Source organism: Psittacula echo, assembly GCF_963264785.1.
Source record: "Psittacula echo genome assembly, chromosome: Z".
Taxonomy (NCBI): domain Eukaryota; kingdom Metazoa; phylum Chordata; class Aves; order Psittaciformes; family Psittacidae; genus Psittacula; species Psittacula echo.
This window is the reverse complement of record NC_137742.1, coordinates 18,826,630-18,854,457: the sequence shown is the minus strand read 5'-3', so window position 1 is coordinate 18,854,457 and position 27,828 is coordinate 18,826,630.

The window sequence follows — 27,828 nt, the reverse complement described above, 5'->3', positions numbered from 1 at the left end:
ATCAAAATACTTAAAATAATAAAGTATCCTGATTTTCTTTCAACTGCTGTCTGTATTTTTAAGTCATTAAGAAGGGAACAGTTTGATCACATTTTTCAAGCTTACAGCAAGGACACTAGCAACAAGCTTATTGAAATGAGAGAAAAAAAAGCGGAAACTTTGGTTTATCCTTATAACTCCTTTGTAACTAGTATGCAGCATCCAGTAAAACTGTACAACACTGCAAGAGTAGACTCCAACATCTGTATTCTCTTTTGTTTTGATGGTGTCCTAAATGTATTTAAGACAGTTGAAGGCAACACCATGTTTTAGAGGTTTTACTATTGTGCTAAAGACTGGTTTTGTGACTATTTCAAACAGACAGTGACTGTTTTGGGCTCCCCGAGTTTGTACTACTGTGTGTTAAGGAAGTTCTGAAGTTCTTTACTTTATTATTTTTCCAGCCATGTGAGTCTAAAATCTGCAGAAAGCTTTATACAGTTTGTGCATACATGATGCTAGGCATGTTTTAGTTTGCTTCTCTGTAATAAACAGGAAGAAGAAAAATTATTTCAAATGAAAAAATATTTTTAGTTTAGCTGAATAATGTTACAAGTGAGCCAGATAAACTAAAATACAATAGAAGAGTTAATAGTTCTGCCAGCTGCAAGGACACAGTCACAGATGATTTTTATTTTGTAATTGAAAAGGCAAAACCACAGTGCTAAAACCAAAACATATACATAATCTGTCTGTTGGAAGACTTCATGTCAGTCTTGGAAGGTTTTGCCTCCAAAGACAAAACAACCTAAGGCAAAAAAATTTATGCCAGGAATTGACTCTTTTCTGACTTCCAGGTATAATACTGTGCCCACAGTATTAATATTTAGCAGCACCAGCCAAGCACTACACCACACACAAAGTACAAGCACCAGCCGCTGCTGTAAACACAGTACTATATCATTAAACCCATGATGTTCATGATGTTTTCTTCCTACACCGAGCTCTCTCAAAAAAATGACCAGCTAGCATATTAAAAGCAGATATTTTAAGGATTTTAGACCTATAAGGGCTGAAAGATGTATATTGTTTAATCTTTGCTATAGTTTGGTTTTGGGATTGAACAGTACAGACAGAACTGCACCAGGTTTGGTCCCTTTACCAGTTCTTTCAAGCAATCCCCAAAGTCACTGTCCTCGAAAGCCCTGAGCCTTTACCAGGCTGTGCTGGAGCATGAACAATATCTGTTGCGTGCTGAAAAATACTGCTGCAAGAGGCTGCTATGTCTTTTCACAATTTTTAGACTGGTTTAAGTTGAAAACCACACTTGGTTGTGGATGTACATGCATATAGTAGTCGGAAGAAACACATGAAACCCATAAAAAACCTTGGTCAGCTGCTCTATAGATTTAGTTTAGGCTCAGCCTGAGCAAACTGGAGATGAGCTGCCTTGCATACCTGTCTCAGAGATCATTCTCTGGAAAGGATGCCTCTGTTAGCGCATACGCAGCCAGAGTTATCATGTAATAAAAAATGAATGTCTGGAAAAAGTGTGCTACTAATGCTGTATAGAGATTGATTGCTGTGTAGCTCACAGATGCTTGTCTGTAAGACCTCTCTTCCTGCAAGGAACAGTGTGCAGACAGAACATTATTGCTTTTATGTGCATTTTCGGTCACGCCTATCCTGCTGAAACGGGCTATTTTTACCGCAAAAATGTAGTGATATTTAGTAGACTTTGTTTGAGGGCCAGTACCGTGTATTTGTGCTTTTCATGAAAAGGTATTTTTCTAATTATAAAGTAATGAAATTGTCATTCTAGTAAAAATTGCTATTATATTTTAACAACTCAGTAAGACTGTATTTGACTCTTTCTCATTGTAGTCAAATGATCTCTATACATCCACATGCAGCTGGCAGCCGAATCATTAAATTAAAATTACTATATTCTTTTTTCAAAACCTAGGGCAAAAAGTAATTACAAATCAGTGTGTGATTCTTAGCAAGAAGCCTGGTATTCAACTAAATAATCAGTGTCACTTCAACAACAGAATCATAAAGACTGTTTAAATTTTTTGAACTAAAATATTCTTTAAGAAAAGAACAAAATGATTAAGACTAGAGCCATAGGAATGAAAGCTAACACCTAGTCTGCTGCAAACCTGCTAATTAGTCATGAGCAAGTTATTAAATTTTTATGCGCCTATGTGTTACAATATATTATCTATAGTATTCTAAGTATGAAACTCTTAAATTAGGTACTTTTAATTTTTTTTCTTCCTTTTACCATCAAAGGGTTCATGGTGCCAAAATAAGTAATGATTCTTAAAGGAAAAAGTATTGCTAACATTATATATAGTATAATTATTTTTATTAATTGAATTGAAATACTGAATATTAAATTGTAACAGTTATATAATCCTTTGCAATTACATATGGTAGAAATAACTGAATTTCAAGTAAATTTCATTACAAGTGTAAACTTCAATGGCGCCCATCTGTACTACAGAAGGAGAGAGTCTCTAAACCTTGAGAATAATTTTCCTCAGAAATTAAAAGCAAATTGAAGAAAATAGTCAATATTTTGTCATCTTAGAATTACAACATTTGCTCACCGAATCCTACACAGATGGAGATAAAAGCTCCTCCAAGAGCAAAAAGCGCATCTTTTTTTTCTATTGTTACAAAATATTGATGAAGAGCTCTATTGAGGTAGAGATCTCATTAATTATTTGATTTACAGAAAAAGAAGACAGAGGGAAATGAGTGCCCTGGCTAATGCCATGATGTACCATCTTGAGACTTAAGATCTTTTTAATGTATTCGGCAGTGATGCAGCTGAAAGAGGAAAAAGGGAGTTGAATGGATCCATTAATTTAATTGAAGCAAGCTCTGACAAGAGATAAAACATCTCAGACCCTGCATCTCTTCAAGATGCATCAGCGCTATAGTAAACAGTCGATGATCCACAGGCGCGTGCACGCACACACACACACACACAAAAGCTAAAGGTATACATAGATTTTAGAGACCTCAAGGCCAAAGAATAGATACAGAGGCAGAGGTGAATAGACTGAAGAGGCCCTCCCTTCATGTAGTGTCACGAAATATTCAGCATTTGTTCAATTGTACTCCCATGAAAAACTCCTGGGGTAGCTATAAGCGATTCAGACTTCTTACAGAGAAGTTGCATTTGTTCATTTTCTTCAGGCTTCAGGGAACACACTCTGCTTCATGATGTTTTGAAAAGCAGAGGGGAGAAATAGACTTCTACTGCTCTTTAAAGAAATTCTGATGCTGATGCTGCATTTTGTGTCATATCTCTGCCCCCCCCACAAAATGGCTGCCAGAAACTTGTTTAAAAAGTATGCTACCATTCTAAATATGTGAAATTTTCTTAGTTGGCAATTGTCATGAGTATACTCAGTTAATATTGTAAATAATTTTTACTAATGATACATCACCATGACTTTTTACCAGTCACATGGAAAACCTGGATTGATATAGAATCATAGAATAGTTTGAGTTGGAAGGCAGCTTCAAAAATCATCTAGTCCAAACCCTCTGCAATGAGCAAGAACATCTTCAACTAGATCAGGTTGCTCAGAACCATATCTAGCCTGGATATATATCACTTAATTACTTTCTAATAAGTTAGAGTTTATAAGAAATTAAGAATTAGAATTTTTTATCTTAATAGAATGTGATAAATACTGCAGGATAAATACAGCTGTCCAGTCCTCAAGTGACATAAGCAGGTGCAGTTTTCTTAACCACTGAGTGAGTTATAATAGTGCCTTGCTACCTGAGATCTGGCTTAATAACTGAGAATTGAACAGGATCAGATGAAGAAGTCTGTGATAGATATTGCTATTAAATACTGGTCCTGAACCTTTTGATTTTCTTGGAAAACTTGATGATTGACACTCCAGCCACAGAAAACTACTTAATGTAGGTATCTAAGCTGCCCTGTTTGCAGTTAGCTTGACTGACTCTTTGTAAACACCGCCGGTCTGTGATGGGAACAAACTTAAATTCCTTTCAAAGAGAGAAAGGTGTTCCAGAAAAGTGACACTGAGTGAAGTTACAGACCCAAATATTTCAAAGTTTTCTCTGTTACTTTGCATCACTTCTTGAAAGCTTAGGTTGATTGAAAGACAATAATTTAATGGGAATATTGAGAAGTAATTGGACTCATACACAGACAACATAGGCTCCATTTTATAGTAATACAAAAAAAACCCGTTCAGAGAACAAAAGTTAGTTTGCCTACCCTATGAACTCCATACTTGTATTTTCCTGTACACATTAATTTGCCCTATGAATTCACAGTAAAGCAAGGATAATCTTTTACCTGTGCTGACTCATCATGATCATGTTTATGATCAACAGTTTGAAACAAAGCTTCATTTAAAACAAAACAAAAAAAAAAAAAAAAGAGAAAAAGAAAGATTTCAACATGTGAAATAAAAACAAACATAGTTCCATAAGCAGGATAAAGCAAGAGATGCAAATGCAGGGACACTGAAGGATCTGCAGCCAGTGAGGAATAAATAGTTCTAGCAAGATTTTGAAAATTCAGGCACTGTTTTGGGAGCCAGAAATTGATCCGTAAGTCTGGACTCAGACAATTAATAACCCCAAAGCAGACTGCTGGAGTGGATATTTTAATATCTTCGCATCTTCTTTTACAGTAGCTCAAATTCTAATAGCATTAAGCAAACAGGCAATACAACTCAACATTGAAGGAAACTCTATTTAACCCTATATTCCTATCTAGCAGTGCAAATCAGAGGCCCTATATCCTATCCAACTTCAAACATTCAGTCAAAGTTGCTTTGTTCAGTGGCTTTTATATATTTTTGTGTGTGTTTTGTACCATTTAGTAGAATGGTCCTCATTCAATGATATTCAGCAGAATAAATAAGCAAGCAGAAAAATACAACAGAACAGTCATAGCGAGAAAAACACCAAAGTTGTATCAGCACTCCAATTACGAGTTTTTAGCAAATCTGGCATTGAATTTTACTGTAGTATCAACGGGTAATTATTTAAAAACTATGTTTGAATATAAGCTGAGTTGTTTATCTCTCTTTTATCCTTAAGACATTAAAAATTACAAAATTCAATAGACCTCATATAATATTCGCCTTAAATGTTTGCTGGATTGCTGGCATTTAACCAATAATGCATTTAAATTGTTAACTAAAAAATGCAAGTGAAACAATTTCAGTCTCCTTAAAGGAAGTAATTTGAGCTGATTATACAGAGTGCAATGGTGCACTAATACATCACTGGATGTGAAATGTGTACAAAGTATCACATAATTCTTTATTTAGAGTTTATTAAACAAGCATTGACCTTCAGTCTTATCATACACAAAACTGTATCCTCATAGTTCGATAAAGCAAGTTGTCAAAGTAAATATTTACAGCAGCTAGTAAAATAAAATCAGGTTATTTTTGCTAATGGTCTGTAGTGATCATTTATATTTGAGCAGCTGTATTTTTGCTGTCAAGCTGAAGCCCTCTTTGGCATTAGAGATCCTGTCCAATGTGAGTCTCTGAAGACAGGCTATTGATTCATGGTGGTATCCAATATCTATAAAAATTCCAGAACAAGGCTACCAGAAGTTTTAATAACTTCACTTACAATGGCTCAGCTTTTCTGACTGACTGAGAAGCTAACCAACAAACATGTCCAGTGCTATACTGCTGAATGTGAAAGAATACCAATCTCTGGACCCAAAATAGAAGTGTGTTTACTCAGACTGTCATCAGTATGAGTAACAGTATCAAACAGCCAAAGAATCTGCAGCATAGGCAGACTCTCAGGAAAAAAAAAAAAACAAACAGAAAAAGGCAAATAAATCTCTTATATCTTACTGAGCATCACTGTGATTTCTTTTCTTGGAGGGAGGGCCTCACATAACAAGATAATAAGTGAAAACTGTTACGTCAAGAAAGCCTATTTGTGTGTTTCAGGTATCAAACCAATATTTCCTGTTACTCAAAACTTCCTCTTTTGGTCAAAATAGACTTTAAAGAAACCTCTCAATGTTACAGTTGAATAGAATCAAACTTCTGTACAAAGTCTTTTCTATTGCAAATCAAAGCAGTGAAAATAGTGTTTCACAAAGTGGCTTGTACAGAATCATAGAATCATAGAATAGTTAGGGTTGGAAAGGACCTTAAGATCATGTAGTTCCAACCTCCCTGCCATGGGCAGGGACACCTCACACTAAACCATGTCACCCAAGGCTTCGTCCAACCTGACTTTGAACACCGCCAGGGATGAAGCATTCACTACCTCCCTGGGCAACCCATTCCAGTGCCTCACCATCCTCTCAGTAAAGAATTTCTTCCTTATATCCAATCTAAACTTCCCCTGTTTAAGTTTGAACCCATTACCCCTTGTCTTGTCACTACAGTGCCTAATGAAGAGTCCATCCCCAGCATCCCTATAGCTCCCCTTCAGATACTGGAAGGCTGCTATGAGGTCTCCACGCAGCTTTCTCTTCTCCAGGCTGAACAGCCCCAACTTTCTCAGCCTATCTTCATGCGGGAGGTGCTCCAGTCCCCTGATCACGCTCGTGGCCCTCCTCTGGACTTCTTCCAACAGTTCCATGTCCTTTTTATGTTGAGGACACCAGAACTGCACACAATACTGCAAGTGAGGTCTCACGAGAGCAGAGCAGAGGGGCAGGATCACTTCCTTCAACCTGCTGGTCACACTCCTCTTGATGCAGCCCAGGATACGGTTGGCTTTCTGGGCTGCGAGCGCACACTGCTGGCTCATGGTCATTTTTTCATCAACCAACACGCCCAAGTCCTTCTCTGCAGGGCTGCTCTGAATCTCTTCTCTGCCCAACCTGTAGCCGTGCCTGGGATTGCTCTGACCCAGGTGTAGGACCTTGCACTTGGCATGGTTAAACTTCATAAGGTTGGCATCAGCCCACCTCACAAGCGTGTTGAGGTTCGTCTGGGATGGCATTCCTTCCCTCCGGCATATCAACCGAACCACACAGCTTGGTGTCATCGGCAAACTTGCTGAGGGCGCACTCAATCCCACTGTCCATGTCACCAACAAAGATGTTGAGCAAGACCAGTCCCAACACTGATCCCTGAGGGACACCACTCATTTCTGGTCTTCAGCCAGGCATCGAGCCATTGACCACAACTCTTTGCGTACGGCCATCCAGCCAGTTCTTTATCCACTGAGTGGTCCACCCATCAAACTGATGTCTCTCCAATTTAGAGGCAAGGATGTCATGTGGGACAGTGTTGAAGGCTTTGCAGAAGCCCAGGTAGATGACATCAACTGCTCTGCCCCTGTCCATCAGTTTCAGTAGCCCCACCATAGGTCACCAAATTGGTCAGGCAGGATTTCGCCTTAGTGAAGCCATGCTGGCTGTCACCAACCACCTTGTTGTTTTTCAAGTGCCTTAGCATGCCTTCCAGGAGAATCTGCTCCAAGATTTTGCCAGGCACAGAGGTGAGACTGACTGGTCTATATTTCCCTGAGTCATCCATTTTCCCCGTCTTGAAAATGGGGGTTATACGTGTACTTATATAATATAATATATATATATATATAATATAATATAATATTAGTTGTTTGGTTTTCCCTGATATATTCTATTTATCATTCCTCAAACAGTTCAGTAGTGGACACTGGGTAGCAGTTACACAGGCAGTCTCTGTATTTTCTTTTAGCAGAAGGCATACATGGCAGCACAACATGTTTTAAAGAACCTGAAAATCAAGTAGTAAGTCTTTCTACTCCTTATTCCATATTGTGAACAGTCTTTATAGAAAAATTTCAGCTATTCAGCAATAACAATAAAGACTAATTTTAAGCTTCATCCAAAGCAGTTCTGGAGAGATACCAGAATTTCTGTCATTTCTGTCAATTCAACTATTGAGCAAAACATGCTTAAAGATCATAGACTAAAGGGTACTAAATTGACATCAGTGTTCTGAAACCAAGGTTATTAAAAATATTATGTGCAAGCACATAAAATGAGGTATTGTAAGAAAAGAACATGCATGTAAGTGTGTGTGTGTGTGTGACACCTTCTCCGTCAAATCATAACTATGCTCATCAAATCATAACTGTCCTCTCAGTTATCCAAATCATAACTGTCCTCTCAATTATCCAAATCATAACTGTCCTCTCAATTATCCAGCTAACAGGAGAGACAACATCTCCAGCAATATAAGATGTCCCTAAAGACAGAGAAAAAAAAAAAGGTGGAAATTGGAGAAGTATTCCTTATTTGTCATACATTTAGATAGGATTTATTCTTTTAGGCATGTTTGTCTTACATATAATGTATTTTAGTTACAAGCATTAAAAGAATAAAAGAGCTTAATCAGTTCAAAACTAAGTAAAGAATCATTCATATGGTGCCTAGTTTGCTACTGAAACAGTGGTGTTGGCAGGAGACAGCCAATATGCTTGAAAATCACACCCAATGATATTCTGATGTTCTGATGTCTGAGTGTAAACAGGAAAGTAGCACTTTAAATCAGAGTGAATCTACAGTCATTCTACATTTATCAGCGAGTGTGTTCTGTGTTGTGCAACAGCCTGCCCGATGCAAGGCAAACTCTGGTAATGCTGGCTCCCGGAACAGCATTTTAGAAGGCCCTAGGCAGTAATTCACACGAAATAAGGTTCAGAAGAGAGGTGGTAAAATAGCTGGGGATACACATTCTTTGGAGCATGCCAAATACCATCATGACATATCCAGAGATCCATCTCAAAATATTGAACTCAATTTATTAGTGTATTCATGGACACACCAGACAACTTTTTCAGCTACTGTAACAACGATTTACTTAAATACAATATTTTTATTCCAAAGAATACTGCAAGACAATTAAAATGGCACAGTAACCATAATACATGGAAAGTCCTGGAATGTTTTCTTTTCGTAAAGTGTCATTTTGTAATGGCCAAGGAAAAGAAAATTGTTTGTAGTTGCAATAATAACTTCCATGTTACCTTTTTATTTTCAACATGTAATAGCAATACATTGTAGTCTGTTGTTCATGTTTGTTCTCAAAATTTAATTTAATTTTATTTCATTCCCAAGGTCTGGTCCCAGCCATGTGGTTTTTTTGTTTTTTACTAAACTGAGTGTTGCTCAACACATGAATATCTAAGTAAAGCAGCTGAGAAAAACAAAACAAAACAAAACAATACAAAACAAACAAATAAAAAAAAAATTAAATCACAACTCTTCGGCATAGTTGCATTCACTATTATGCTGGAATAGTAAATTGACATTTTCAATTTGCTATTTTTTTCCATTTAGTGGTTTAATAAAGAACATTTTAGACTGCATCAACTATACAGTAATGGAATAAAATATATAGCAACATGACAAAGTCACCTCATTTATAGTAAAATCTATTCTTTTCTTCAAAACCATGCAGATCTGAAAGGGGAAAAAAGCTAGTTCTCTTTATCAATGCTGGTTTTCTACATTATCTTAATTTCAACTTAATTTCTGGTGCAAGAAGTGCTTCCATAGTCCTTATTCTCCTCTCAGATTTCCTTTACAAAATTAAGGGTTAGAATAGATTTTGTGTAGGGCAGCTTCTCAGAAAACATTCCTTCTTCAGCCTCAGAGGAGAATAAAGAAAGGGACTGCATACAAACCACAACTCTTCTTCCAGGCCAAATGGTGTACCTGAAATTCTCTAGAGGGAAAAGTGAGATGTTCACTAAGAAAAATTTTATTGCCAGTTTACGACAGGAAAAAATCAAAGGTAAAACTAATTTCATAATGCTGTCTGCTCCTCTGATCCAAAAGCAATGGGAAACCATTCCACATGTATGTCTATGAGATGTTGTAAAGTGCTATTTAGTTAATATGGAAATACTTGAATAAGGAGCACTCTACAGTATTTTGAATATTACTATGATATAAAAGCTCTGTAATGACATGATAAGATGTGACAATAAATTAACCATTTTGGGTTTTTTTTGTCACAGACTTCTAATTACAAAAATTGTTTTAAGACTTGTTTTTTTCTCTGTTTTTTAATTGTAACTTAATTCCATTATAAGTGTGTTTCATAAGAGGTGTATTTCACAGAAATACACAATCTCAAAATTTACTTTTATTTTGTAACAGAAGTCTGACATTTTCAGATCCTTTCTGATATCTGCAAAGGTTCAGAATTCTGTAAAATTCTCTAAAATAAAATTCTAGGTAGCAGAAATACTTTCCATGGCAGTGGTAGTCATGGAGGGCAATAGAGGCTGAGAGGGATGTGGCATGTCCTAGAAACAGGTGTGGGCAGCAGCAGGCTTCTAGGCAAACTAGGGGAAACATTTTGCAGGGTGATGAGACTCCCTCAAGAGCAACACTGGGTGCTGGAGGCTTTGCAGCTGTAGGTTATTTAACCTAGAAAAGCTGAAACCAGTCTTCTGAAGCATAAAATATTTCCTACTCTCCTGTGCCTTAAGCCTCTTTCAAAGAATCATCCATTGTTATCAGATAACGTTACACGCTTTTTAAACTTCTATGTGAAGGTTAATATATTAGTTGCTGCTCCAAGCTTGCTGAAGAATGCATTGATGCTGCTGTGTATTTAGAACTGATACGATTACATGTCCATTTATTTATTGCTCCAGGCATTGCTCTAGTCAGGAAAGATTTCCTTCTCATATATCCCTTTCTTTCTACACACCCTGGTTCTGGTGTCTCAGAATTACTGTACAGCATGAAAAGTTTGTTCATAAATATGGAGCTCCTTTATAGCGAAACCATTATATGAGGGGCTTCTAAACACTTACTGATTATCTCGCTAATTTAAAAAATAAAATTTAATCTGTTTTGAAAGATTTATATTTGGTGGGTTTACTTCATTAGAGACTGAACAAAACTAGACTATCAACTATTTTATATTTGAAATTATGGAAGAAAACTTGAATTCTGTAGGAGTAAATATTCATCGGGGATGAGATGAACTCCAGCTGCTCAAATCTGAAGGAATTTCACAGTACAATATGTAAGCTACATGAGAATGAATGACAGGATGAACTCTTGGAGAAACACATACAGATGATCATACGGTACAGATTATTGCAGTAACTGCTTGTGTGTTTGCTTGTACAAGTGTCAGGCAAGTAGATAACATAAAAGTAAGAATAAGAACAGTGAACATTGGTAATAATCACTGCAGCAGCTGAAACACAGTAACCTCAGGGCATATTTTTTCTGTGCTAACTTGTTTGTGTGTCTAGATTTGCTTTGCATGTGTATGAAACTGGGTATTTCTCTCTCAAGTTTCCCAGCAATTTTATAGATACAAAGAAAATTAAAAAGCATAATCAAAGCTATGGAACACTGGTAAGTGCCATTGCTATTTTGGACTTGTGTTGTTGCCTGTCTCTCACAGGATACAAATTTGTAATCAGTCCTCAGCAATGCCATTAAGTCAAAAACTGCACATTAATTACCCAGTCAAAACTGTGACCGTGTGTATCTGTTAAAAACTTGCAAATATTTCAGTGAGCACTTGAGATTAGAAATTCTTCTATTTGAATATTTTGAAGTTTTCTTTTTATTACCCACGAGGAGTTTTTTCAGCTTGTAGATAATCCTACTTTAATAATGATCTCATTTTTTTTTTTGTCTCTGTCTCTATGTCATAACTTCCTTCTCTGAAAGTAAAAAATACTAAATAATTATGTTCTTACTGCATTATTTACCTATGTTTTGCACTATATGCATCTGGTTTTTATTTGCATTACCCCATTCTTTGTTATCCTGTATAATTGGGAGTGGTCTTTGTGTCCTGGAGCTGTTTGGATTCCAGTTATTAAAGACTCAGTGTTGTATGAGTGACAAACTTTAGCTGTATAAAGGATCTTAGACAGTTCTCAACAAACAGCAAAAAAAAAAAAAAAAAAAAATCAAGCTCAATCCGTTCTATAAGACTCTGCTCTCAGAATCAACAATCATAGAATCATAGAATCATAGAATAGTTAGGGTTGGAAAGGACCTTAAGATCATCTACTTCCAACCTCCCTGCCGTGGGCAGGGACACCTCACACTAAACCATGTCACCCAAGGCCTCATCCAACCTGGCCTTGAACACCACCAAGGATGGAGCATTCACTACCTCCCCGGGCAACCCATTCCAGTGCCTCACCATCCTCTCAGTAAAGAATTTCTTCCTTATATCCAATCTAAACTTCCTCTGTTGAAGTTTGAACCTGTTACCCCTTGTCCTGTCACTACAGTGCCTAATGAAGAGTCCATCCCCAGCATCCCTATAGCTCCCCTTCAGATACTGGAAGGCTGCTATGAGGTCTCCACGCAGCCTTCTCTTCTCCAGGATGAACAGCACCAACTTTCTCAGCCTGTCTTCGTACGGGAGGTGCTCCAGTCCCCTGATCACGCTCGTGGCCCTCCTCTGGACTTCTTCCAACAGTTCCATGTCCTTTCTATGTTGAGGACACCAGAACTGCACACAGTACTTCAAGTGAGGTCTCACGAGAGCAGAGTAGAGGGGCAGGATCACTTCCTTCAACCTGCTGGTCACACTCCTCTTGATGCAGCCCAGGATACGGTTGGCTTTCTGGGCTGCGAGCGCACACTGCTGGCTCATGGTCATTTTTTCATCAACCAACACGCCCAAGTCCTTCTCTGCAGGGCTGCTCTGAATCTCTTCTCTGCCCAACCTGTAGCCGTGCCTGGGATTGCTCCGACCCAGGTGTAGGACCTTGCACTTGGCATGGTTAAACTTCATAAGGTTGGCATCAGCCCACCTCACAAGCGTGTTGAGGTTCGTCTGGGATAGCATTCCTTCCCTCCGGCGTATCAACCGAACCACACAGCTTGGTGTCATCGGCAAACTTGCTGAGGGTGCACTCAATCCCACTGTCCATGTCACCAACAAAGATGTTGAGCAAGACCAGTCCCAACACCGATCCCTGAGGGACACCACTCATTACTGGTCTCCAGCTGCACATCGAGCCATTGACCACAACTCTTTGCGTGCGGCCATCCAGGCACTTCTTTATCCACTGAGTGGTCCACCCATCAAATTGATGTCTCTCCAATTTAGAGGCAAGGATGTTGTGTGGGACAGTGTTGAAGGCTTTGCAGAAGCCCAGGTAGATGACATCAACTGCTCTGCACCTTTCCATCACTTTCGTAGCCCCATCATAGAAGGCCAGCAAATTGGTCAGGCAGGATTTCGCCTTAGTGAAGCCATGCTGGCTGTCACCAACCACCTTGTTGTTTTTCAAGTGCCTTAGCATGCCTTCCAGGAGAATATGCTCCAAGAGTTTGCCAGGCACAGAGGTGAGACTGACGGGTCTATAATTCCCCGGGTCATCCATTTTCCCCGTCTTGAAAATGGGAGTTATATTTCCCTTCTTCCAGTCGTCGGGAACTTCACCTGACTGCCATGATTTCTCAAATATGATGGCCAGTGGCTTAGCAACTTCATTTGCCAGCTCCTTCAGGACTCGCGGATGGATTTCGTCAGGTCCCATGGACTTGTGTGCGTTTAGATTCTTAACATGGTCTCGAATCAGATCCTCTCCTACAGTGGGCCTAGGGTCTTCATTCTCACAGTCCCTGCGTTCGCCTTCCAAGACTTGGGTGGTGCCGTCAGAGTCTTTCCCAGTGAAGACCGAGGCAAAGAAGTCTTTAAGAACCTCAGCCTTCTCCAAATCCTGGGTAGCAGGTTCTCCCGATAGCTTCTGGAGGGGGCCTACGTTTTCCCTAGTCTGTCTTTTACGCGCTACATACCTATAGAATCCCTTCCTGCTATCCTTAACATCCCTTGCCAAGTTCAATTCTAACTGGGTCTTAGTCTTCGTCACCTGGTCCCTAGCTTCCCGGACAGCATCCCTGTATTCTTCCCAGGCCGCCTGTCCTTGCTTCCACCTTCTATAAGCCCCTTTTTTCCTTTGAATTTTCCTGAGCAGCTCCTTATCCATCCAAGGAGGTCTCCTGGCCCTCCTGCTGCACTTCCTTCTAGTTGGGATGCAACACTGCTGCGCTTGGAGCAGGTGATCCTTGAATATCAACCAACAGTCTTTGGGCTCCCCTGCCCTCTAGGGCTGTATCCCATGGAACCTTACTAAGCAGGTTCCTGAAGAGGCCAAAGTCTGCTCTCTTGAAGTCCAGGGCAGTGAGCTTGCACTTTTGAAGATGGACTAATTTTTCTTTAAATACCCTACTAATTTGTCCTCCTTTGCAGAACTGTACATGTGTATTCATTGCTCTGTGTTAGGGATATCTTCATGAATAAATGAGTTGACATTGAGGGAGCTACAAACAGAGCCCTGCCATGGGTCCTTCCTTTTTTTATTTTCTCCTCACTGGCCTATTTCCAAAAAGGGAACATTATTTGGCTGCCTTATGAAAGACTTTCTTACTTATCTGGACCTGCTCTTGCACTGTTCTTTGACATTATGTAAAGCTCAGCTGTACTATCAGACACTTGGATCTTTTTTACTTCACTTGTACTTGCTGTCTTGGTAAATATGGAGCCTACGCTAAAACAAATCACTGCTCATGTATGGGATTCAGTGCTCTCACCAGCATGATTTCCAGCACTCTTAAATTTTGGCCAAATGCCAACTTCACCCGCCTTATTACAAACTCCCGAAAATTGGGGTTTGCAATGGAAGTGCTGACACAACCCTAAATATTGGCATGAATAACACAACTGTAATCATGCCAGGACAGATGAGCAAGACGAACACGTGATCGTTGAATACAGAGCAAAGCTGCTCTCATTAATCATCTCGTACATTTGAGAAAATGATTTTGGAAAAGGAAAGGCTAAAATGCTGAAGTATTGAAAGAAGGTGAACGCAAGACCACTGTTCATCCCAGTTTTCCTATTATAGCATCAACAGCTAATACGGAGATTAAATTTCTCTGAATAAGGACTGTGCTAAGTAGAATTGTTGTTTCCTGAGTGTCCAATATTAGGTACTGTAGCAAAACAAAACAGAAGAAATTGGAGCCAAACTCTGAGAGAAGCTGATATGGATACTCTGCTTCAAGTACTCTTTTCTAGGATGTAGCATGGTTTCTAACTCTACACTGGCTTTCAGCAAGCCATCATTTTACTAGAATTAGATTAGTCAAACCTGTGACTAGTCCTTTCAACCTGCTAGAATGAGTAGGAAATACAAGACCGACAAACAGGTGCATATGTGTATGCTTGTATGACCACAGAGACAAACATACAAGAGTATTTCTTAATTTGTTTGGATATTTGTGTATGTACATTCAGTTGCATACATGCAAACAGTGTATGAAGACTTACTGTGGCCTCTAAACATACTTAAAGGTCATGCATGCAGTCCAAAAAAAAATCCCTCTTTCAAAATCTGAAGTTTTTTAGCCAATGTGTTTTTATACTACACATTTTATGCATGAACCTACTATAAATCACCCTGCCCTTAGTAAATTAAAAGCCATGAAAAAAAATAAAAAAGGAAAAAATTTTTTGAAAGTTATTTGTATGTATGTAAACAGTCAGTATGTAAAGAGGAAGAATTGAAAACCTGATTTCTCCCCTTCTTTCCCAATAATTTGTATTTTAAATAAATACAGTAGGTTTTAAAAATATATCAATATATATATATATACATTTATTATGCATAACATATTTCGGAAAAGAAGAATGTAGATTAACACAGTTGCATGGTTTTTAGTAAATATATCAGAAACCCACTCTAAAAATAGGTGAAAGAGGTTGCAAGTCTCCTGACTTAATGATTTTTTTGAGACCCTCACATCTGCTGGTTTGCTAGATGGTTTGTTAGAGAACAATCATGTGTGAAGAGTATTAGAGAAACATTAACTTTTCAGCTTGGACAAAAATTAACCTGAACCTGTGTTCACTGTTTTCTACTACCTGTTTCACACCCATACTCTTTAAATGCATGATACTTTACTTTTTTGTTAATGCAGTCCTGGTCACAGTGAACTACGTTTTCTACTGGGGGTGGAGCTGTAGTCATTGGCCTGGGACGGCCAATGTAATCTGGGAAAGCTGATTCTTTCATCCTAGGTGACCACAATGGACTAGACTGATGACTAGAATCGGAAAAGATCATTAAATGCTAGAACTGAGGCACCACCATTTTAGCTGTGAATGAATGAATGCCACTACTCAGAATATGTATCCCTACCTAGCCCAGCATATAGATGATAGATTAATATTTCATGTGACCGTATTCTCATATAAAAGAGAAGGTAGTAATTATCAGAGATGATAAGTAAAAAATGGCTAAATTTACTCCTAAGTTAAACTCCTTATGCACTTATAATTTCAATGAAGTTGCACAGATATTGAAGCAGGACAGAATCTCCTCTGTGTTTTCAAACACATCTGAAAGAAACATGCAGTAGTATTCAGCCCTATCAAATAGATGAAGTTTCCAGTGCAGTTAGTGGTCAATATGCTTCTCTATATTGGAATTTCGTTTGACCTTCAAATCATTATGTCTACAGATTGAAAAAATATACTTTTGTGTCAGTTTTATGCCTGTTGACAGATAGGTTTCTTATGGACCCAGTCACAGGGTAGCCTGAACAGGTCTGGAATATTAAATTAAATCAGCAGGCAGAAGGAATGACTCCACTATTGGTAGACTGCAAAATCATTAAATAGCTGGTAATATAGCTGTAGAATGAAACGTACCATCTGCTGAATGTGAAACCGACAGAATCAGAGAAAGAGATGGAGAGTAGAAGTTGAAGTTCAAGACCTTTACCTGACAAAGTATCCTTTTACTGATACGGTGTGTTGCTGTGTCTTAAACTGAGAGATTTCATAGTTATCATTTTTACAAGAAAAGGCATGTCTGATGGTGCTATGTAACACAAACTGGGAGGACAAAAGAAAAAGCATAAATCCAAGAAAACAACAGAATAGGCTTATTATGTTTCAACCAATCTCACTGCACAGCAATGTAAAAAATTGTACATAAAACCAGCAGGATTTGATTTTCCAAATGACTAATCTGTGGCACGGAAACAAATTGTATGTATAGCACAATACTTTGACAGTTGTGCCTCTGTAGTTTAATTCTAGTTCTATTGCCTCTATGAAGATACTCTTGATTTACCCATGTGTATATGGACAGTGGTGACTTTATTAATGCTATTTACTGTTGCATTGGGATCAATGATCAATTCAGAGATACATCAAAAATTGTCTTTTATGTGAAAGCTAATCTAATGGCACAGATCTCTTGGTGGATGGTTAACTCTAGGCTCAGTAAAATAGAGGCAAAAATAAGAAAGCAAGGAGTTTCGTCTTGTTACTAAAAGTGCCAGCAAAAGAACTGGAAAACGCTTAATCAGCTTGTCTAGGATTCTGAACAGGATTGAAGAGAGGAGGAAAATGCTGATTTGGGCTGGAGACCAGTGTTTGGGCTGGTACTTTTATCTCATAGGGCTACAGTGCAGTAGGGTAAAACAGCCCTGCTGAAATTGCGGAGACTTTGTTTTTTTCTTCTGAGGATCATGTCCAGCAACCACCATGCCACAAATTCCTAGACAAAATCCTGTCAGCTACCTTCAGAGCACGCTTCCAAAGTAACAGGAAAAATAGGCAAATTGCAATCATAACGTGTTTAAAAAAGGTCTTTGACTTTGACTGCAAGGGTCGTAGAAAAGGACACAATACATCAAAAAAAAATCAAAACCCAAACCCAAAAAATCAAACCAAAACTAAAACCAAACCCTTGCATTATTTTAAAATAACACATTTGCTTGAATAAACTTTATGATAACCATTATTCAAAATACATAGAAATAAGTCAACAGACTGTTACTGTATCTTTTTTTAATTAAGAGTAATTGTTATACTTTATCACAGATCCATTGTACACTGACAGAACACAAAAAGGCACAATGTTTCCTTCCTTACACAATCTATGAATATCCAAAGAACCTGTAAAGCACTTGAATTACCTTTCTCATGCAGATTAATAAAGATTAATGCTGAGATCACAGATTGCTGTTCACACCATTTCAGATGACAAGGTTAACCAAGGTCTAAACATTGAGAGGAAATAGCTTGCTACTTGGTTATGACAAGTTTCTGAATAGATTACAGTATCCCACTAGAGATTTTTCCAGGATATATTGTTGTAATTTTCTCTCTTTAAGCTAAACATCTGGGGTTTAAAATGTTTATATATCACTGAGATAGTTTGCATTCTCATTTAATAAATATATATACAATGAGCTTTATTTAGAGGTAGGCAGACAAACTTTCTGTATTTAAACATATACACAGAATATTTCATGAATATGTGTATTAGTGCAGGTGGTTATTACTTCATGTATAGAGTCCATTATACAATATCTACTGCCAAATTATCATAGCCCCATTTAAACTGAACAACATCATAGCCTATCAGTTGCAGTAGACAAACGAAATTAAAATGGAACGGAGTGGTTTTCAGCATGAATAACAAAAAACCCATAGTTAAACTGCACACATACAGTCAATGCCTATCATTTCTACCAGCTTGATGCAGTTGATCATTTGTATGCTAGTGATGTTTTTCTTCCTATTGTAAAGTCACTTTGTGCTTTTTTTATTTATTTAGGAAACTCTGAGATGCTGGTTCTATATTCAACCCTGCTGCTGACTTGCTTTGTGCCACTGGACGAAATAATTTACTGTCATGACCATTTAAAATGGAAATTATATAAAACCCCATCCAATTGGACTTCTCTTTTTTAATTAGCCTCATGCTATCAAACACTGCAGAGTACTGAAGCCAATGTAACAAGATTATTTATTTGTAAACCATGTCTTAAAGTCTTCATTTTTGTTTTGTTTTCTACTTTCTACTATTTGATCTGGTTAGAAACATTTTTATCACTTACTGCATTGGTATTGCATAATTTTTATAGCTATCAGCTTTGACAGAACTAAGTGGGCAATTTTTTTTACATAAACTTGAATTTTTCTCAGCGCTGCTAACACAAATATTTTCCATTAATATTAGCATGTAGAAAAGTAATATTTTTTTCCAACTTTTTTCACTGCATATATTTTGCTGTTGAATAGGAGGAAAAAATTCTCTTTCTGCTTTCCTTTTTTGTTAAGAATTTCCTGCCCCTTCTCCCTTCTCTGTATTACAAAATTTTCTCATGGATCTGAATTTTTTGCTTTCCTGTTAGGACTCCTATTACGTCATTTGAACATGAGGATATTTATAACACATTCCAAAACTCTATTCTGTTTGGTATCTTCTATGGGACACAGAGCCTAACAAGGGTAATGGGTATGTGGGTGGACATGCATCCAGAAAAATCTTTTAAAAGAATCTAAATGTATTCACTACTAATTGGTTTAAGGAAGTTCCTTCTTAAGGATTCTTCAGGATCTACCTGTCAGAAGTTGAAGTGTTAGCTTGAAAACAAAGTCATGGAATGACTAATGACAAAGTCTCGACTCTGAGTTTTATAAAATACTGACTATGGAGTACAAATTATTTATGACAATTGCCTAAGGTCAACAAGATAGATATTCACTGAGGTACACATTTTACAGAATGACTTAAGGCAGGGTTTAAGGTACACTGTCTAGAAATCCCGATTTTTATGCAGTTCACTTCAACAGGAATTACATAAAAATAAGGTTAGTAAATGCACACAGGAATTACATAATAGCAAACGGAGATTCTATAATTACTATAACAGCAAAGAGAAAATAAATGTTTCGTGGGGAAAAAAAAAGGAAAAAAGTTTTGCAAACCTACTGGACTTCTTTGAAATCTTATTATGAGGTAAAACAAAAGTAATCAGTTTGCTCAATGGATTGACAATTTCCAGTAATTCTTGTTTCACAACCTCAAAATAACATGATAACTTTAGAAAATGTTCCAAAGAAAGATGACTACATCATCAGTGGTGTGTGGTTATTTCTAGATGGAGAGGGTAAACATACAGATCTTAAAACTGGGAATATATAGGATTGGGAAACAACAAGAAGGAGATTTGTAGAATTAGGGAATGTGAACAGAGAATAATTAACTTCTCTTTTCCATTACAGTAAAACAGGAACACCTATTGAAATTACCAGGCAAACAGGTTTAAACAAAAAAAACCTCACTGAATTCAGCATCACTGAATATATTGACATAATTGCACTGTATGCCAGAACTTTTTATAAATGGGTTTAAAAACCAATTAGACAGTGTGGTGGAAGAATGGTCCATGAAAATTTGATGAATATGATGACAGAAATTTAATCTGTATCAGAAGTATCAGGGATGGTAATAAATTTCAATTTTTCAAAGAAAGAATTTTTCTTTGCTTACCCTGTTCTTATTTTCCTTTCTTCATCATTCTCCAGATCTGTGGCGGACTCATGGAAGCCATTCTTAAGGTATGTTTGCTTGTTTCTACACATGGCTTTATAATGTATCCTTGAATCCAGTCTCAATCTTTATTTTTTTTTTTTTTTTTGTAAAGAAAAATAGCACTGTGAATTCATTCTTGCCAAATATCTGGTTTACTTCAGATGTGGTTTTGAATGGTGGTTGACTTTAGCCTGTGGTGTAGGAATTTGCAGTCTTGATTGCTGTTCCTGTTAACATTTAAATGCTTAATGACACTGTCATCTTACCCGTCACATAATTCTTGTCCAATTTTATACTTTTCTTCTCTTTGTCCACCTTATGGACTAATTTGGATAAATTGCTACAGGACTAGACATTTTTAAACCTTTTTATCAGCTCATATCACCCTTGAAAACTTTCTATACAAATAACTTATTTCTTTAATGCATTACTCCATGGAAAATATGTGTATTTTTTTGGTCAATAGCATAAATTATGAAGGAGCAGAGAAGCAGGTTAAAACTTTTCAGTTTAACTATTTCATCATTATGTAGATATCAGTGTTAACATTAAAATGTTTTAACCTAAGAGTGTAGGAAGACAGATGTCTGATGAGAATACATTTTTCCATATGAGTTGTCATCAGAATACACTGCAGGAAGAAAGGAATTACATTCTTTTCTTCTTTTTTAACGACATTGTGTGTGAGAGAACATATTTAAGTGCTAAATTCTGCCCTGAGTCATAATGATATGCAACTATCCATTAAAGATTTACTCTTCATTCACAGAACAGTGTTGCAAATTAAGTCTCATGTTATTTGAATATATGTCTGAAAGTCCCATGAATTTAAAAATGCCTTTTTTTTTTTTTTTTTTTTTTTTTTTTTGTAAGAGATGTGTGATATGATCCTTTTTGGAATTAAATAGGCATGGTGCCAAAATATTCTTTGGAAGCCCACTCTAAAATTGTGAATGTAAATAGCTCTGGACTGTGAATTGTTTTTGTATTGTTTTATCCCTACATAATGTTGTCTGTATTTTTGCATGGAGAACCTCTCTGTCTCAAATATCTCCATTCATGGAATGAGCCCAAAACTTTTGTGCTGTGCTTCTCAATATATTTGACTACTAAGTGCTTCTACATTAAAAATGTAGAATAATAAGATGAGGGTGATCAAACTTCAAAAAACAATATCAGGAAGTGTATTTATAACAGATAATATAGGCAAGCCATCCATGAGATTTTTCAAGACACTTCTATTTTCCTTCAAGAGCTGTCTAAGTGCAAATTCATATTATTTTCAGAACTCTTTTCACAAATGTAGCTGACAGCTTTTTTTAAAGATTATTCAAAATATATTACAAATACAGATTATTAAAATTTAGTAGAAATGTTAACATTTGTACCATATCAACTATGTAAACATTTATGTAAATAACCAAAGCAGGATGTTATCAGTTGTAATTCTATTGTACTTTCTGCTTTTGTTTTTGTTGTTCATTAATTTTGTAGTATTTTCTATGCTATTTTCAGACAAACATTTAATTTATTGAACCTGTTTTGTCATTTTTACTAGATTTATTAAGGAAGAAATAGCTTTGTTAGACCAACATAAAAAAAGTCCATTAATATTTTGGAGAAAACCTGTTAACTAAACTTGACATAACCTTTAAAAAAGGGAGGGAGAGAACAATTCATATGAATGACATTTTCCGGGATACGTTTGGCAATCTGTAAACATTTGGTAGTCACACTGTGAATGTTTATTTATATAATATTGTATGTATGGCTTGCCATCACCAGTCTGTGCTCCTACAATCAAACCAAACATACTTAATTGACAGGCTACTGAAAGCAAATCCAGTGTCTATAGTTTGAAGCTTGAAATAAAAGAATTTATTCTAATCACATTTGAAATATTGTTAGTTTTGCTAGGAAAAAAAAGGTCTTATCCTACCTAATCCTGAATTATTATACCAATTTCTCTGTCTTTCTTCAGTGCCATATCAGACTTCCCTTGGCTTTGAAATAGTTTCAGGTTTTGTTTATGTATTCCTGACAGGACTCTCATCTTTCTTTAGATGCCCAGTACATGGACTTTGTCGAGTTAAGCTGATGACATGACCTCAGTGGCCAGAAACTCATCACTAAAGAAAAGGAAATATTTTCGCCTGGAAAAGCTCTCACCTGGAGCAGACCAGGGTCCAATCTCAGAAAATTCAGTTATTAATTATATTAAAAATAATAAATTTAATTATTTGATTAAATTAATTAAATTTAAATTTTGATTAAATTTATTTAATTAAATGCAATTAAAATAAATTAGATTTAATAAAAAATAAAAATAAAAATAAATTATATATAGTGTGAAAACAAATTATCAAGGTAGAAATTTCTTTTAAAGATGTTATCTTACTTGCCCATTAATGGAGCTTTTTGGCACTATATACACACTGAATAGCTATCTTCAAGTTCCAAAGCCATTTGCACTTCCAAAAAAAAAAAAAAAAAGTGTATTTTAATGCCACTTCTTCTTTTTCTTTTCCTTGGATGAATAGCGTCAGTCCATTAGCTTTCTAATGGATTGACACTTTTAATTGAAAAAGTATATGTTTAGAGGAGTGATGTTCCAAATGATAATGAGAAATCAAATACCTTTCTCTATTTGTAATATATCATTCATTGAAGCTACAACTTTATTTTAAATCAAATTGCCACCAGAATATTGTTTTGGTGTAAGGATGTGCATTTCCATGTTTTCTTTTGGTTCTGTTTTTTTTTTACCCTTTTATTTAAGTTAGTCCAATGACCTTTATGACTTACGTTACCACTGTATACTTGCAGACACTAATTCTGTCATTGGTTTCTCATTGGTTGTCAATTCATAAAAATGAATTTTTAAAAATGAAGTGGATCTTTTCCAACTTCTCAAAGGCTCTAGCTCCTTTACGATCCTTGTGGACCTCCTCTGGACATGTTCCAACATCTCCATGTCCTTAAGTTGAGGACACCAGAACTCTACACAATACTCCAAGGGAGGTCTCACAAGAGCAGAGGGGAGGGGTAGGATCATCTCTTCGACCTGCTGGTCATGCTTCTTTTGATGCAGCCCAGGGTACATTTAGCCCAGAAAAGGCGTTTTGCAGCAGAAGCTGCTGGCCCACTATGATCCACATAAGAAAGGCACCCAAGTCTGTAGAGTGTTATTTAAGATGCTATTTATTAGAGGTAACACTATGAGAAGAGAATAACACAGGTTACATCCCTTTAAATGGTGGGAGTCCTAGGTAGTTCAGCATCGAAAGGACTCCCAGCCACACGACACCATGCAGACCTCATCCATAACAGAGATTCTTCACTTTTGTTCTTTCAAGTTATTACATTATCTTCTTACATGGAAACAGCCCTATTCATCATGTCTACAGTCAAATGAAAGTGATGTTTTCATGAGAACTCCAAGCTGTGCTGTTAGATAAAGTCAAGGCATGGTGTAATTGCTGGTACGGAGGAAAAGCTACTCACAGTCCTCCTGTACAATGAGCTGGCTGAAGTTACCCAGCAGCCAAGGGACTTGTGCAGCGAGCACATCACTGGTCTGAAGCTCATGCTGGACCTGTGCCTGCTCAGGATGACTGTTAACATGTATCACTAACTCCTCAAAGAATAGTGATCTTGGTGTCAAGCTCACAGCGTAAGGTCAGCACTGACTCCAGAAGAGCTGAAGACACCGGATGCTCTTCCCATCGAGTGAAGCAGGAATTAGCTTGGTTGTTTAACTGAATGAAACATACAGACCATGAACAATAAATCAGGAAAAGATCCCAAATAAATAGAGATTAGCATAGATAAAAACAATAAACAGCTAATTGGCTATAGAAGAAGACACAAACCCTGAAAAGGTGTAAAGGAAGACTTGAAGCTGATCTCAGAAGAATGGGGTTTTTTTCAACAGGGACTATAGGAGTGAGGAAACAGGAGGAAACACTTTATTGTTGTTGAGCTAAGATAAGAATAGAGAGGATCAGTTGAGAATTTCTCCCAGATTTTTTTTTTAAAGGCTAAATTTGGAAAGTTGAGACTTATGAGGAAAGAATAGGAATCCATGAGACTTGGAAGCAAGTAAGTCTATTGCTCTTTCAAAATTTATTCAGGCTTTTGAGAGGTGACAGTAATGCTATTTAACGAAGAGCTATTTAAGGACACTAGTCATATTAATGAACTTGTTTGCGTGGAGGAAAAGCAGGGTGTGGCTGCAGACCTTCATCACTGTTTTTTTTATTTCTATGTAATATATGGGAGCACCACTGTTATATCTAAGCTAGATAATTATACTGCAATTATAGTATATCACAGAATTTCTGACATATTGCTATTACTTAATTCTTTGTCTTGTATTCTTTTATTTTAAGAGACAAAAAAAGGTAGAAAGAACCCTGTTACTTAATTTAATATAGTGGACTGGAATACACAGCATTTGTTGCCCTTTTTTTATGTTTTGGCTTTGTTTGTTTGTTTTGCTTTGTTTTGTTTTAATTTCTTAGAATCATCTGTGCTATTCAGGTCATTTAAATCATAGATTTAAACTTTGAATGCCCCATTCAGTACTGTCCCTTGAAGCTTTAATGGTTTAGAGTTGCATTATTTTATACCCTGTACCAATTAACTTTAAGCTTTGACTTCCAATGAACCAGTTTCATGGTAAAACGCAATAAAGTGTAGGAGCATGAGAACTGTCCAATGTAAACAGCAATGCAACAGCTTGCTTTTCCTATATCTCTACCTGGAGAAGGTGGGCCTCTGCTCTAGAAGGTGGCCACACTGTCAGCTTCTCAAACACATACTCAGCTTGAGCAAGAAGAAACCTTCCTGCCTCAAGAGGATCCTTCTCCCTTTGCTTCACAGAAATATCAGAAAAATGTCTTTCTGCGATGTTAAATTAGTCTCTGAAGTACAAGAAAAGTGGAAGTAAAAGGTATGCCCTTTATATTATTACCCTGAGTATCTACCATATCTGATCTATTGTTTTTGAAAAGAATATAATCTTATCAACATGCTTCAGCTGGGAGACTCTGACAGTTTGAGATTAAAATGACAGCATGCGACTAAATGGGCTCAGATACCAAAGCAATCAGCCACAAGAATACTTGATGTTAATGAGCCACAGAACCTTCTCCCTTCATGAGATACATGTCACAGCCAACTAGAGAAGGTTGGGGCCAACATGGCAGTCCCAGCTGGTAGCATGCGGGCTACAGGGCTTCCCCATCCCACCATTAGTCCTCACACACTCCAGCAACACTCACACATCCAGCAGCCTCACTACTTAGGGGGCTGGGTGGAGAACACTCTATCCTTGCTGGCTGAAGTCTCACAGCCCCTGCTGAATTGGCTGTTCCTGCATGGGCATGCGCATCTTTAGCCTCTGGAAGGTTCTCCACATATTAGGTGTCACTTGAAGGCACCTGCACTGTGTTGCACCAATTTAGCAGCAATTAAGTGGAAAACTCCACCCACCTTTTCCCCTTTCATCCCCAGCCTCGGAGCAGAGGGTAACATGACAAGATATAACTTTAAACATATATAGCCCCTGCAGGGAAACACAGTCAGCAGAAATGGTGGACGTTGCTGCTACTAAGTCATTGCATCTTACATGCCAAGTTCAGCTTAGAGTGATAGAGCTAGTAAGGAAATTAAACCACAGCTGACAGTGAAAACACCTACACTGTGACAAACACTGTAGTTGTAAAATATTGTTGTTGAAGAAACTGCAGAGTATTTTGGATTTTAATAATGGAAAAGAGATTTAGAGATTGATGATGAGATAATGATTAGTTGCTGCTTGTATAATCTCATTATAAGGATCATTGTCTTATTGATTAATAAAAGCTGCATACTCTGCCAGCAATGCAATTAAGATAATCATTAGAAAGACATTCTGGAAAATAACCACATCTAATAAATTTAACTTTTTTTATAAAACAGCAGCATTTAAAAGAAAGGCAGCAGTTTTCTTGGTGTTCTTTCCTCTTTTTCACCTATTATTTCTGTGCCAAAAAAAGGGAAGACAGTAGCAAAAATGTTTGAACTGATGTCTGATCAAATTTAAATCAAATGTTACTCTAAGATATATTGGCAGATATTCTCTAGTTTGAAGCATGCAAGTACAATTTCTGTCTTTTCTTCCATCCTGCTGAAGCTGCTCATTGAAGGTGCACCAATAACTATCACAGGATGTAAAAGTTGCCTAAACAGAATGAATATCCTCCAGGATACATATACAGTATTCTCACCTTGTGAATGCTTAGAAGCAAGCATTGTGTTCCTAATGGAAACTGTCTGAGGTGTATTTATCTGTCCTTTTCATGAAGAAATAATAATCTTTGATCTGTTGAAAGAGGAAGGAAGAAGACAAATATTGTCAACAAGCTGGCACACATGACAGTAGTGCAAGCCTGAAGTGTTTGATCAATCTGGATACTTAATAGAAAGTCTAATTAGAATAGTAGCCTCAGTGCTGCCCAACAGAAAGAAGGATCAAGGCTAGGACTAGCTCCTGGAAATAAAAAGATAAAAAAAGAGTAGAAGGTGTAGTAAGCTGAGAGAATATCATTCACAGGAGGAAGAATGAGAGGATGTAGACTCACCACTCTTGTGGTGGATTTCACAATTTCAGTTGTTTTATTTACTGAGTTCCGTATTTCAAGGGCTGAAAGAGTCAAGTAGCATAAATGATGACTGCAAAAATTACTAGCACAACATGTACCCACTAAGTATTTACATGTAATTAATAATAATAATAGAATAAAATAAAAATTCTTCAAAGTATTAAAAATGTCTAGGTGCAAAAAAATATGATGTATTGGAGATTCTTTACCTGCAAATCAAATTCTAGGTAGCTTCACTGGAACAGTTACCCATTATGATAAGACTTTTTTTTTTTTTTTGAAACTCTCATTCCAAAAATTCATAGTCTATGGAACTGAGCTCTTATTTGCTTTTAATTGTTCTTATGTATAAGGCTACGTGTGAGCCTGTTGCCTAATTTCCTGTTACAATCAGTGACCCTGGTTAGTACAGTTAATGGAGTTCATTGAAGTCACATTTTCTGTGAAGTATGAATGGACAATAATTATATATTGGGTACTACACCTAAGACATGGGCTCATTCAAGTAGTGGAACCTAACATGCAGGAAAGTATTTCTGGGAGAACTAAAAAGGACAACTAACTTTGCTAAGAACAAAAAAGGCCAAGAACTAAAAAGACACAAATAACATTCAGTCTGAGAAACATGTGATGCATTGTGCAGTACTGTGTTCAGCTATTAAGCCTTATCAATTAGCAAGGCACATCAGCTTTACTAAGGTGCCAACTACATGGCCTCCAAAATTACTTTTGTTAAATGTGGCCAAATTGTATCTTTGTACTATCATCTCCCATGTTCTTCTGCTGTTGAGACTTGTGTAGGAAAATCAGTCCTATG